This window comes from Calliphora vicina, chromosome 1 (genome assembly GCF_958450345.1).
Source record: "Calliphora vicina chromosome 1, idCalVici1.1, whole genome shotgun sequence".
NCBI classification, from domain to species: Eukaryota; Metazoa; Arthropoda; class Insecta; order Diptera; family Calliphoridae; genus Calliphora; species Calliphora vicina.
In genome coordinates, this window is record NC_088780.1 from 41,047,584 (window position 1) to 41,062,554 (window position 14,971).

Here is a 14,971-nt window from a genome sequence, read left to right on the forward strand (position 1 = left end):
ACAAAATATTTATTTTGATAGATATCCTACTCGCATCCCACTAAGGGACTAAAAATATCTTAAAGGAATGGACCTAAGCTTTCTTTTGACTACAAAAAAAATTTTAAAAAAAGGGCCCATTTGGAAAAAAAATCGTATTTGCAAAAAAAAAAGTCAAAAATTGTAAGTCTTGAGTTAAAAAATATTTATTTTGATAGATATCCCACTCGCATCCCACTAAGCGACCAAAAGGGTCTTCAAGGATAATATCTAAGCTTTTGTTTGACCTAAAAAAAAAGATTAAAAAAGGGTCCATTTTGAAAAAAAAAAGTCGACAAAGTTTTTGATTTTGCAAAAAAAGTCAAAAATTTTATGTTTTGAGTTACAAAATATTTATTTTGATAGATATCCCACTCGCATCCCACTAAGCGACCAAGTAGGTGTTCAAGGAAAATATCTAAACTTTATTTTAAGAAAAAAAAAAAAATAAAAAAAAATAGCGTATTTTAAAAAAAAGTCAAAAAAGTTTTTGATTTCGGAAAAAAAATATTAAAAATTTTTTATTTTTTTTTTAAAATATTTTTTTTCGAAAGATCGAAGAAATAGCTATCTATACTATTTGGAACACATTTTGCTAAGAACAATAGGTAATAAGTTACATGGATAAGAAAAAACCCCTGTTTGACCAAATTGTCAAAATTTTACCCCCTATAACTCAGAGAGTTCTCGACCGATGTTGTTGAAAAATTGTGTCTGAATTACTATCCAATAGAGCTAACCTTGGTGCAAATTTCATCCCGATCGGAAGACATCGATTTCAAAAGTTGGTTCACTTGACATGAAATCCCCCATATATTTTCTAAATTCTGAAAAACGGATGGACGGACATTTCCAAATGTTCATAGACTTATGGTTAAACTATAATATTAGTAACTGGATGTTGGATTATAATTTAAGTGTTCCTAATATCAGCAGAAGCTCATATAGATAACTATCTCAACTTAAGGATATGCAGGTTATATTCAATTATTAAGTTACTTACATTTACGGTAAACATTTATTATTTATGAGTTCCATCAAAAATAATTTTTTTTTAAAGTTCTAGTCAAAACGGACAAATAATGATTTCACACTATAATAAATAAGAGATAGACATTAGACAAAATTAAATAAAAATTTAAATAGATTAACATGTTTTATTTTCAAAATTAAATCAAACTTTGGCATTTTTTGGATTTCAGCAAAAAAAAACATACAACATCAAGAACCATATAAAGACCTTTTAATACACTTTATGCCATTAAACTTCATTTGTTAAATAAATAATTAGTTATTTAAAAGAAAAAACGGCATTATCCAAACCATCAAATTGAAAATTTACGAAATGTGAATTTATACATTTAAACAAAAACAAAATTTTAATAGTTTTCATACGAAAGGACAACTAATGATTACATTTTCTTATAGATAATACTTAAGCCTATTTTATAGTAAAACATAATCAAAATAGATTAACATATATATTACTAATATTCCAACAAAGTTTTAGAATTTCAGGCTTACAATGAAACATTTTAATTATTAAAAATTGCGCAGATTAGACAGTTAAACTTTTTTTGACAAAGACAGTAATTTTCCATAATTCCACATTCATATACTTTCCTATGCCGTCGATCGCAAGTTTATATCTTTTAAAACGAACTTTTAACAATTATTTTAGTTAACCATAAAAAAATATATATTTCTCCATAAAATTTATGTTGAAAATATACTAACTTGTAGCATACAACCTAGGTAAAACCTTTGTGGATACATTTTAATAGTTCTCGCATGCATATTCCGGCTCTGGCTCGTCGGCAATTGGGCGGGATCATGAACTTAATGTAGATTTTAATAAAAAAGCCTCATAGAGATATATATTTAATTGCATGCGATAATTAAGGGAACAATGTAGGCAAAAAAAAAATACTAGCAATAAAAAAAAACAAAACTAAATAAGGCTATTGAAAAATATGTGATTAGGTTAAATTTTAAGGTAATATCAGTGTCTTATATGTTGTTTAGAGGTGGAAATTTAACAACAACGAGCCCTACCCAACCTTGATTATCAACATCCATGAAAATGCTATCATTGATAATCCCTAACAAACTATTTCGCTACTCTAACTAGTCACTCAAATCAAAACAATAACATAAATTTAGTTAAACATTTTTGAATATAAAATATTTATTGACAAAAAAAAATATATTTAAATTTCATTTTATATTATTGAAAAAGAAAATTATAAATTTTGAACATAAATATTCATTTGTTTTCTTATAAAATAACATTGGATCTAAGTTTTACTTAACACCCGGTATTTAATTTTAAAGTAAATAATAAAAAAAAATTCAAAAATTATTTACTTATTGATGTAGGTCAGTGACCACACAAAGAATAATATAAAAAGAAAATCCAAAAAAAACTAGTGTTGCCTATTGGCCACGAATTAGAAAAAAACAATGATTTTAATTTGTAAAACTAGGAATGAAATATTTATAAGAACTAAATAGTAAAATTGTTGAAATGGAGTTTTAAATACCTTTCTTATTCATTATTATTTTAATTTTCATTTTTATTTTTAACTTTTTCTATTTTTTTGTTGATTTTAAACAATTTTTAGACTTTTTTTTTTTGTTTGTTTTCGTTATAACTTTTTTTGTGTATTTTTTTTTTCTTCTTCTTCTAGTTTTAAATTTAATTTCTTTTCTTTAATTCTTTTTCTCACTTTTGTCACAACAAATTTAAAAATAATTAACAATATTAAATATATAACAAATTTTTAGGGATTTCACAACTTCTTTTTTTTTGTTTTCTATATATTTTTTTTTTACAATATTTTTATATTTTTTTTTTTTTTACAATTTAAAATTTAATTTTTACTTGGATTTAAATTTCATGTTAGTTCACACACTTTAACATGTAAAGAAGTTATGAAGTTTACTAATTTATTTAAATCAAGATTTACTTACATTTGTTTTGTGATCCACCGATGAATGGCCATTCAGCAATGTATTTTTCGTGCAAAAGAAAGGGACAGTTGTAATTTTTTTTATATTTGTTGTGTCCAATATTCTTATTACTAATATTTTTTTTTTGATTTTGTTTGTGCTTATAAGAGACTAATTTTTTTTTTATGCAAAATGTGTTTGCTCATTATTTAAAACTCCACTCATCAAATTTTGAGCCAAATTTTTTTTTTTTTTATAAAAAGTATAAATTAGGTTTTAAATATTTAGGGTATTAAAAAAAATAAATATAACTTAAAGATAGTTAATATGGAGATTCGCTTTGAGGTGAAATTTAAATTATTTTAATGTATGAAAATTTTTAGAATTTATCAAGGCTACGGAAAATCCAAATTTCTTATAGTTTTTTTTATGGCCAAACTATTTAATTCAAAGACTGTCCTCTGGCTGATGAATTAAGTTTATCTCAAATTGAAGTCTTGGGGATGAAAAACCCATATTTTATGCAGCAGATTTTGATGGCACCAAGGAGACAAGCACTTCATCAGGGATTTGGTAAAATTGAAGTTGTAGAAAAATCCACGTTTAGATTACAGGCAGATTAGTTTAGTTCCAATTGTATGTGAATATACTTTAATTAATTTAAATATTATTTCACTTTTCTTTTTTAATTGAAATATGTTATGTCATCAGTTTAAAAACTCTAGATTTTATTTATAATTTTAATAATTGCTTGGTTAGAAAAGAATAGAATCGAATGACAACGTGGTACTGTTAATTCCCTTTTATATCTTCAGAAAAAGACTATACTAAATAGCTTAATAAAAGTAACGTGATCTAACTAATACAAATATCCCACAAATATACAAAAAAATGGAATTTGCCGCAAAAGATGGATAATGTAAACTGAACTAAATAACCGGTAGTTAATCTGTTCCCAATGAATTCAATAAAATAAACAACATAAAAGAAAATCCGTTAATTTTGAAATAAACAATTTTTCAAATATCAAAAACTAATTAAGAAAAAATTTAAAAAAAATGTGTTTTATTTGACCAAAATAAAGGTGGAAAATTTTTAATTTAATAAAAGTAATTTTTAAACTTTGTAACAAATTTTCAGTTACATTTGTCTCAAGAATTTCAAAACTATTATTTGCCTTCATACAGTCGTAATAATAGTCACGACTTCCTGTTACCAGCACTGTACAAAGCCCCCCAAATAAGATTGAATTTTGGGGCTCAAAACACCAAAATTTAATCACGCTGGTAACACAATCAACCAGGTTTAATATCTTTGGCATGATATTTGCCTACATAATTGCCCTTTAAGTCCTCTAGCTCGTAATTACATCTACCTATTTTTTTCTAATACGAGCTTTGATAAAAACGTGATCTAATTTAGCACTATAGCCCTTTTCGAAGTTAGACTGCCTGAAGTTCCTCCTATAGACCTCCTGTCCTTCCCGAAAATTAGCTTCTCTAGATCTTAAATTATATTGACGTTCATTTCTTTGAAACTGTTTTTCCATTAATTCCATGGCCCTTTTTCTGATAATATCCATCGAATCTTCTCTGGTGAAATTTACTGATCTGTCTTCTAGAGTTCCTAATTTTCTTAACAATGAATAAGTTTGTGCGTGTGTTATCATATTCTGGCCGAAGGCTAAGTAATATGGAGCAACTCCTATGGACGAATGAACGCTAGATCTAAGAGCGCAAGCTATACTACTCAAAACTTCGTCCCAGTTTTTCTGATCAGGGTTGATATATGCCCTTATAGCTGCAATAACAGATCTGTTTACTCGCTCAGATGCATTCGCCTGTGGAGAATACACTGCAGTGAGTATATGATCAATGTTGTAACTTTCTAATAACTTTTTAAAGAGCTTTGACTTAAATTGGACTCCATTGTCAGACACAATAGACTCTGGAACACCAAAAATATGAAAAATGTTCTCTTCCAAATATTTGCAAACAACATCTGTAGTCATCTTTTTGACTGGTTTTAAAAAAGGGTATTTAGAGAAATGGTCCAATACTACGAATATGCCAATATGACCACTTCTAGACCTAGGATATGGGCCTAAAAAATCGATGTAGAATTTTTGGAATAAACGTTGCGTCATGATCGGTTGTCCCATAGGTGGTCTGAGTACAAAATTGGGATGTTTAGTCATTTTGCAAATAATGCATGAATTTATGTAGTCTCTGACACTATTTACTAACCCTGGCCAAAAATAATACCTTCGCAAACGCTCAAGTGTTTTATTAATTCCAAAGTGCGATGCTAACGGACTGTCATGAGCTTTAGACAGTACATCTGGGATTAATTCCTGTGGAACCCACAATTTCCAGCAAAGGTCATCATGTAGTTGTTCTCCAGTCGCGTGTTCTGTTCGCCTATATATATAACCGTCCAAAACTTTCATGTCGGGAAATTTTGATTGGTTTTCATTGATGTTTTTAATTAGATTTTTGTATTCTTCCGTTTGAAAATATGGTGACTTTAAGTCAATGAAAATTCCATGGTCTTCGGACAGACTATTCACAACCATATCAGTCTTGCTTTCGGACGGATCTAGGACAGGAATTTCTGAGGTGGTACGGGACAAAGCGTCTGGAACGATATTTAAGGTGCCTTTTCTGTGTTGGATTTTAAATGAAAAGCCTTGTAATTTAAGTGCCCATCTTGCTAATCTCGAGCTTAAGTCGGTTTGGGACATAAGCCACTTTAGTGACGCGTGATCTGTCACTATAGTGAACTCATGCCCCTCAACGTAAGGGCGAAATTTTTTTACACTTATTACTGCAGCTAAACATTCCTGTTCGGTCACTGAGTAATTGCGTTGGGCTTTGTTGAGTTTCTTTGACATAAATGCCACAGGAACTTCATCGCCCTCCGCATTTAACTGGACCAATACACTTCCTATACCTGTCTTGCATGCATCACAGTGGATAAAAAAAGGTTTTTTAAAATCCGGGCTGTGCAAGACAGGAGCTGAACTTAAAAGTGATTTTAATTTATCAAATGCACATTGTGCCTCTTGATTCCAAGAGAATTTTCTTTTGTTTTTAAGCAAATCTGTTAGTGAGGAGGATAGAGACGCATAATTTTCAATAAATTTCCTGTACCAGCCAGTCATTCCAAGGAAACGCCTGACTTCTTTTACTGATTTCGGTGTCGGGTAGTCCAGGATTGCTGAAATTTTGTCTGGGTCAGTTCGGATTACTCCCTTACCAATGATATGTCCTAAATACTTTACCTCTTCCATGCAAAATTTACTTTTAGCCACGTTAATCGTAAGTCCGGATTGTCTTAAACTTTCTGCAACAATTTTTAGGACGTTTAAGTGTTTGTCAAAATCGTCTGAAATCACAAGAAGATCATCTAGGTATATGAATACTTCATTCCGTAAATAGGCAGGAATTACTTTGTCCATCAAACGAGACATAGTTTGGGGTGCATTACAGAGTCCGAACGGCATAACCTTGTATTGGTATAGAGGCCGTCCAGGCACTGTAAATGCTGTTTTGTCTCTTGATTTTGGCTCTAAAGGAATTTGCCAGAAGGCATCTTTAAGATCCAAACTTGTAATGTACCTAGCCTTCGGAAGTCTACTCAATATACCGTCGATGTTAGGTAAAGGATATGCATCCTTAACAGTCACATCGTTTACCTTCCTGCTATCCAAACATAAGCGGTTCTTTCCGGGTTTTCGAACAAGAACACAAGGTGAGCTCCACGCACTATTCGATTCTTCAATCACGCCTAAACTAAGCATTCTATCAACCTCGTCATACATTAGTTTTTCTATGGCTGGCGAGACGGGATAATGGCGTTGCTTAATTGGTTTAGCTTCACCTATATCTATCACATGACTAACTACAGACGTTTTTCCTAGTCCTTCTCTTGAAAAGGATGGGAATAAATTTACAATTTTGAGCAGTTTCTGTTTTTCCATCTCGTCCAAATGACATTCATTAAGAGGAAGAGAGTCAGAACTTTCTATGGCAAAAACATTTAAGGTTTGAAAGAAATTGTTTGGCAAAAGATTAAATCTTTTCCAGAAGTCAATGCCTAGGTATAGTGGTTGTGTTAAGCTGGGAATAATATACAAATCTATAGGGTGTTCAACAAATCTAAAAACTATTGTTGTATGAACAATACCAATTACTTTTTGCGACATGCCGTCTGCTGTTGAAACGTTTGAATTTATCTTTTTAAATGGTCTACCAGACTCTAAAAATTTTTTTGCCAATGTACCACCAATACAGGATATTGATGCACCTGTATCAAGAAGTCCACTTACTTTTTCTTCAAAAAGGTAAACTTCGGCGTAAGGACGTAAGTCGTTTTTCTTTTCAAATATGCTATTAACAATATTTCTTTGTTTTCGTTTAATTCCTGACCAAAACGTCCTCATACGTGCAGCAGATCGTTTTGGTTTCATTGTTATTTCTTCATTAAATATTTTTAATCGAACTTTCTGGTAGTTTTTCATTCTAATATGGAAAGGTATAATTGGAGTTAGTTTACGTTTGTCATTTTGTAAGTCAGGGTTCAGAATTTGGGAATTTGTAACTTTGGGAAGAAAAGTTAATCCGTGCTGGTGGAACTGTCGGTCTTCTTGACCTGGCTCTGTCTGCGTGCACTGGGATGTGCACTCATTTGGCAGTTTTTTTGTGGATTACACTTTGTGCATGTGGGCCTATAAACATTTGCAGTACCACATCCGTAGCAAAACACGTTTCGATCAGAGAGGCAGTCTTGATATCTATGTCCCTGCTTTCTGCAATTCCAGCAGATAAGATTCAATTCAGAAACATCATTTTCATTTGCAGAGTCCAAAATCTGACATTCATCGCCTTCATACAACTCAGATACTTTCTTTGGATATACTAAGGGTCTATTTACAAAATTCCTTTTCTTAACATCCTGTAAGAAATATTCCCGTTTTCTAATTATATCTCGCAAATGGGCAACAGAAAATATCTGTAAATTTAGTATCTCATGCTGAATTTCAGGCAGGAGATTTCTTCGCAAAATTTCTATCATTGATAATTCTGGTATTGGTCCTTCTAAATGATCAACAAGCTCCAAAATAGAGTCATAAAAAGCATCAAAACTTTCTCCTATCTTCTGCTTTCTATCCCTAATAAGCTCACGGTAGTCCATGTCGGTTCTTGTGTCTTTGAATTGGCGACGAAGTGATAAACATAAGTCTGGCCATTTTATTTCCCTTACAGACTTATGATAGCGCCAGAACCAGTCGCTTGCCTTACCGTCGAAGAGGACAGATGCATTTTTGCAAAGCAAATCTAAATTTCCGCCTAATGTCTGGTTTGTAAGGGCTTCTATTCGATATAGGAATGAATCTACTGAAAGTCCAAATGAATTACCTGAAAATTTAAGCTTCCAATTGCTTATAATTTGACTTATTTTATCCGGGCGAAGAGATAAATCTGTTGAGAAACCTGAATTTAATCTTAAAATATTGGAATTTGGTTGGAGATGAAAATCTGTTTCGATATTATTATTATTATTACCAGATGCCGGAAGACCTAAGAGTTGATCTAAACTTTGACCTTCTACACCTTGGTTTTGAGTATGGGTAGTAAAATCTACACGATTGTTATTAACATTCGCAATATAATTTTCAGCACGATTATTGTGATCTATACTTAGTCTACGAAATCCTGCTTCAATGTTTGTCTGAATAAGTTGAGATAATTGTTCATTAAGTGAAACTAACATTTCCGCTTGTTGTGCACCTACAGCGGCAGTGACCAAATTGCGTATCATTTGTCTCTGGTTTTCAGTATTTTCAGGAGAAGATTCAGTAGTATGGGTAGAATTAGGAGTTGATGGGGGTCTATACTGCGAAAAATTAGCAGCACGATTTTCATCTAACTGTTGCTCACGAGCTTTGTTACGAGTTATCATAGTCGCAGATAAATTTAAATACGGCTTTTGATTTGAATTACTTGGAAGGGTGATTTGCATATTGCAGGTTGGACATTTTGGTTTATTATGTGTAGATTTTGTAAGACATGATTTGTGGAAAAGGTGATTGCAAACAGTTTTTATAGATTGAGCTTTTATTGAAATATGGTTCTTGCAAATGTCACAAATAAACAAATTTGCAGGAGGTGGAGCTTGTTTTGGTGTTTGTATTGTTGTTTGAATTGATACTTGTGTTGGGGCTGGTGTTGGTGCTTGTGATGAAGAATTAGGAGCAGAATTTGCCAAGTTCTCATTGCTATGTCTGAGAGGCATTTTAAAAGTTTATTTAAAAGGTACAAAGTCAAAACACATATACTTTATAGTAATTGGTGACAAAAGTTTGGGATTTTCCAGTAAAAATAAAAACCTATTGTGGCTAAACTGGTGAATGAATTATATTGAAGTAAACTAAGGTGGGATTTTTATAAAATGGTTCGAAATCACTTATCAAAGTAGGAAAATTTCAATAATTATATGATTTGTTTTGATTTATTTGTGACTAAGTGTGTTAGAGTTTATAGCGAAATAACTTGCAATAAGTACAACTGATACTATAATAATTATGTTTTATTCCAAAAATCTCTTGATGATAATATTATTTAATAGAAATTATGAAAAAAAGATAAAAAGTAGATGTATCTATTGGTATAGTTTTAGTTAAGAATAACCAAAAATCTAAATTTCCAAACAGACTCTTTTTTATGACATAAAGAAACACCACAAGATAGAAAATTTAAACAAAACTGAAATAAGAACGTAATTTTGGTCAATATTCGAATCATGAATATTCCAAATATTGAGTTCCATAAATTATAAAAGATAGATAAAATTAGAAAAGAAAAGAAATGTAATTTTGGTCAATATTCGAAAATTAATTCCAAAAAATTGATTTCCAAAAATTATAAAAGATAAACAGATATGAAATTAATATTATCAAGAGGTTTTTGATAGATGCCAGAATATATGGAGACCCAAATTAAGAAGAAATGGTGGTAAATCTATGGTTAAAAATCTTTTACGTGTGGGCCCCACGTTGGGCGCCAAAATAATATATCTATGTAGCATACAACCTAGGTAAAACCTTTGTGGATACATTTTAATAGTTCTCGCATGCATATTCCGGCTCTGGCTCGTCGGCAATTGGGCGGGATCATGAACTTAATGTAGATTTTAATAAAAAAGCCTCATAGAGATATATATTTAATTGCATGCGATAATTAAGGGAACAATGTAGGCAAAAAAAAAATACTAGCAATAAAAAAAAACAAAACTAAATAAGGCTATTGAAAAATATGTGATTAGGTTAAATTTTAAGGTAATATCAGTGTCTTATATGTTGTTTAGAGGTGGAAATTTAACAACAACGAGCCCTACCCAACCTTGATTATCAACATCCATGAAAATGCTATCATTGATAATCCCTAACAAACTATTTCGCTACTCTAACTAGTCACTCAAATCAAAACAATAACATAAATTTAGTTAAACATTTTTGAATATAAAATATTTATTGACAAAAAAAAATATATTTAAATTTCATTTTATATTATTGAAAAAGAAAATTATAAATTTTGAACATAAATATTCATTTGTTTTCTTATAAAATAACATTGGATCTAAGTTTTACTTAACACCCGGTATTTAATTTTAAAGTAAATAATAAAAAAAAATTCAAAAATTATTTACTTATTGATGTAGGTCAGTGACCACACAAAGAATAATATAAAAAGAAAATCCAAAAAAAACTAGTGTTGCCTATTGGCCACGAATTAGAAAAAAACAATGATTTTAATTTGTAAAACTAGGAATGAAATATTTATAAGAACTAAATAGTAAAATTGTTGAAATGGAGTTTTAAATACCTTTCTTATTCATTATTATTTTAATTTTCATTTTTATTTTTAACTTTTTCTATTTTTTTGTTGATTTTAAACAATTTTTAGACTTTTTTTTTTTGTTTGTTTTCGTTATAACTTTTTTTGTGTATTTTTTTTTTTCTTCTTCTTCTAGTTTTAAATTTAATTTCTTTTCTTTAATTCTTTTTCTCACTTTTGTCACAACAAATTTAAAAATAATTAACAATATTAAATATATAACAAATTTTTAGGGATTTCACAACTTCTTTTTTTTTGTTTTCTATATATTTTTTTTTTACAATATTTTTATATTTTTTTTTTTTTTACAATTTAAAATTTAATTTTTACTTGGATTTAAATTTCATGTTAGTTCACACACTTTAACATGTAAAGAAGTTATGAAGTTTACTAATTTATTTAAATCAAGATTTACTTACATTTGTTTTGTGATCCACCGATGAATGGCCATTCAGCAATGTATTTTTCGTGCAAAAGAAAGGGACAGTTGTAATTTTTTTTATATTTGTTGTGTCCAATATTCTTATTACTAATATTTTTTTTTTGATTTTGTTTGTGCTTATAAGAGACTAATTTTTTTTTATGCAAAATGTGTTTGCTCATTATTTAAAACTCCACTCATCAAATTTTGAGCCAAATTTTTTTTTTTTTTATAAAAAGTATAAATTAGGTTTTAAATATTTAGGGTATTAAAAAAAATAAATATAACTTAAAGATAGTTAATATGGAGATTCGCTTTGAGGTGAAATTTAAATTATTTTAATGTATGAAAATTTTTAGAATTTATCAAGGCTACGGAAAATCCAAATTTCTTATAGTTTTTTTTATGGCCAAACTATTTAATTCAAAGACTGTCCTCTGACTGATGAATTAAGTTTATCTCAAATTGAAGTCTTGGGGATGAAAAACCCATATTTTATGCAGCAGATTTTGATGGCACCAAGGAGACAAGCACTTCATCAGGGATTTGGTAAAATTGAAGTTGTAGAAAAATCCACGTTTAGATTACAGGCAGATTAGTTTAGTTCCAATTGTATGTGAATATACTTTAATTAATTTAAATATTATTTCACTTTTCTTTTTTAATTGAAATATGTTATGTCATCAGTTTAAAAACTCTAGATTTTATTTATAATTTTAATAATTGCTTGGTTAGAAAAGAATAGAATCGAATGACAACGTGGTACTGTTAATTCCCTTTTATATCTTCAGAAAAAGACTATACTAAATAGCTTAATAAAAGTAACGTGATCTAACTAATACAAATATCCCACAAATATACAAAAAAATGGAATTTGCCGCAAAAGATGGATAATGTAAACTGAACTAAATAACCGGTAGTTAATCTGTTCCCAATGAATTCAATAAAATAAACAACATAAAAGAAAATCCGTTAATTTTGAAATAAACAATTTTTCAAATATCAAAAACTAATTAAGAAAAAATTTAAAAAAAATGTGTTTTATTTGACCAAAATAAAGGTGGAAAATTTTTAATTTAATAAAAGTAATTTTTAAACTTTGTAACAAATTTTCAGTTACATTTGTCTCAAGAATTTCAAAACTATTATTTGCCTTCATACAGTCGTAATAATAGTCACGACTTCCTGTTACCAGCACTGTACAAACTTTAGCGACCTCTAGTGACGACAAAAAAATATATTTATAAAAAAATATTTTTTACACGAATGCGTTATTTAGTTGTCTATTCATAAATACATTGAACATCAATGACATGATCCATTGAACAAAGTACTGTGCAGAGTCACCATTAGCCTTTTTGGAACCATCGTTAACTACACTTGATCGGCAATATCTTGACACCACGTCTGAACCTAAACTTCTTATGTAACACCAAAGATGTCGACATATAGTCTTATACTGAAATACTAGGTAGTCTGGATTGCATGCAGACTACCATTATATGCTTCCTCTTTTATCAATATATGTATAAGTGGGATGTGTATAATGCACCCAGAGCATGAGTGGGAAAGGTCCTCATGGACCCAGTAATAGAAATACAGATGAGGCGATTACCTTATCAAGTAATGATATCGCATTCATTTGTTCCATTTTATTCCATCACACCAAGTCGGCATATGTTCTTATTGGTCTAAGAACTTTGATAAAATACCAGTAAATCATTTTAGGTTTTAACACACATTCAATGAACCATTCAATGTACGCTCTATGAGTCTTATAACTATCCGTTTAGTAAATGGTACAATAATTTTCATTTCCAAGCACCACTTGATGGTTATATTTAGAGTCTTCAGTATACTATTCGATATCGTTACGTCATCCAACTCAGTATCAGAAATTACTAAGACGTAGGCGTAACCATATGTGAGGAATCCTATTAAGTTCTTCCAGTCCAGTTGATCGATGACCAGACTCCACAATAGAGTCGATGTGGACATTCGAATAGTATAAAAAATTGTATAAATTTTAAATAAATGTCACTATTTCATTCAAATTTGAGCTGGTAGAGAAAACCTAATGACATCAACAAATTGTTTGTCACTGTAAACACATAAAATAAACAAACAATAATACCACTTGAAAAAAACAAAAAAATAAAAATAATACAAATGTGGATGGGTAATACGTGGCAACGTTAAAGGAAATAAATAATTTAAAATTCAGCGGCGTTATACTTTTTATTTGCCTTCTTTATCTTAATACGTTTTTTGTTTTCCCTTTTTTTAGGAGAACCAAGTATTTATTTTTATTTACAATAGTACATCCGTTTTTACATTTTAAATTTTTTAGTCACTACGTTAACGTAATGCTAAGAACCTCTCACTGGTGTCTTTCCGGCTGTCTTTGCATAAAGGAAATTTTAAATAGACCATGGCTCCCTAAGTTTAAAGATAATTTGATAGCTATTTAGATTTTATTTGAACTTGTTTTTATTTACAGTTTCATACATTTTGAAGGCAAATGTTGAAGTTTTTAAATACCTATTTAGTTGTTAATACTGCAACAAGAATTACATTAATGCCAGTATACATAGAACGTACAATAATCCATATTAAGAAATATATTAACTGAGACAAATTTAATTTTATTATGAAACTTTACTACAATCTGAAATAATTTCATATTTAATGGTATTTAAATATTCTGTGTATATGTAATAAAAACTGATTCCATCAATATAATACCAATTTTATTTATGCACAAAATAAATATACGCAAACACACAATGTACACAATTTCGATGAAAATTTATGGACGTTTTGTTTATATTTTCCACAGATTCCTATGAATAAATAACCACAGCACAGTGGAATTGTACTTAATTAAAAAAGGACTTGTAAGAGATGATTTCAAAAATTATAATTAACTTTTATTTTTGCAATACCCAAGCATGTACTTAACCATGGAAACTAACAACTGGCAATAACCATTATGACAACAATGTGGAAAACTAAATACAAACGGGGTTTTTATTGAACTATTGGTGTAACTATAAATTGCAATAAAACTCATGAGCGAATAATATTAGATTGTAAAATGTTGGTGTGTGTGCCTGTGACTGTGACTGTGGCTGTGTATGAGAATGTTTATGTTGAACTTAATCCATAGAAAATAATGTTCATAAATAAACAATTATTTGAATAAAATTGCAAACCCAAACTAATCGAAAAGTTTACTCTTTTAAATAGAGTTACTATGTTCATGTAAAAGCCTAGCAATTCTATGATGGAGAAATTTATATACCTGTACCGATAAATCGAATAAGTTATAATAAATAGTAGACGTTTAAAATGATACATACATTTCTAGAAAATATCACTTACGGCAATTTATTTTAGAGCCATCATCTGGCTGGAAAATATAATAGCGAGTTTAGTGCATTTTGTATAAAAACATTTATTAATTTTATATTTTGTATTACTAGAAAATCTCAATGGTTTTTTTAAGCTAGCTACATTCATGCATTTATTGGAAACAACATAATTATAGTCGTAAGACCGAAGAATGGTTTTCGTATATTTTGATCCAAAATTAGATACCGGTTCACAATATTTTGATAAGTTTTCGAAACACAAAGTTTCGGACGGACGGACATTGTGGTCTAAAATTTGTTTTGGTTTG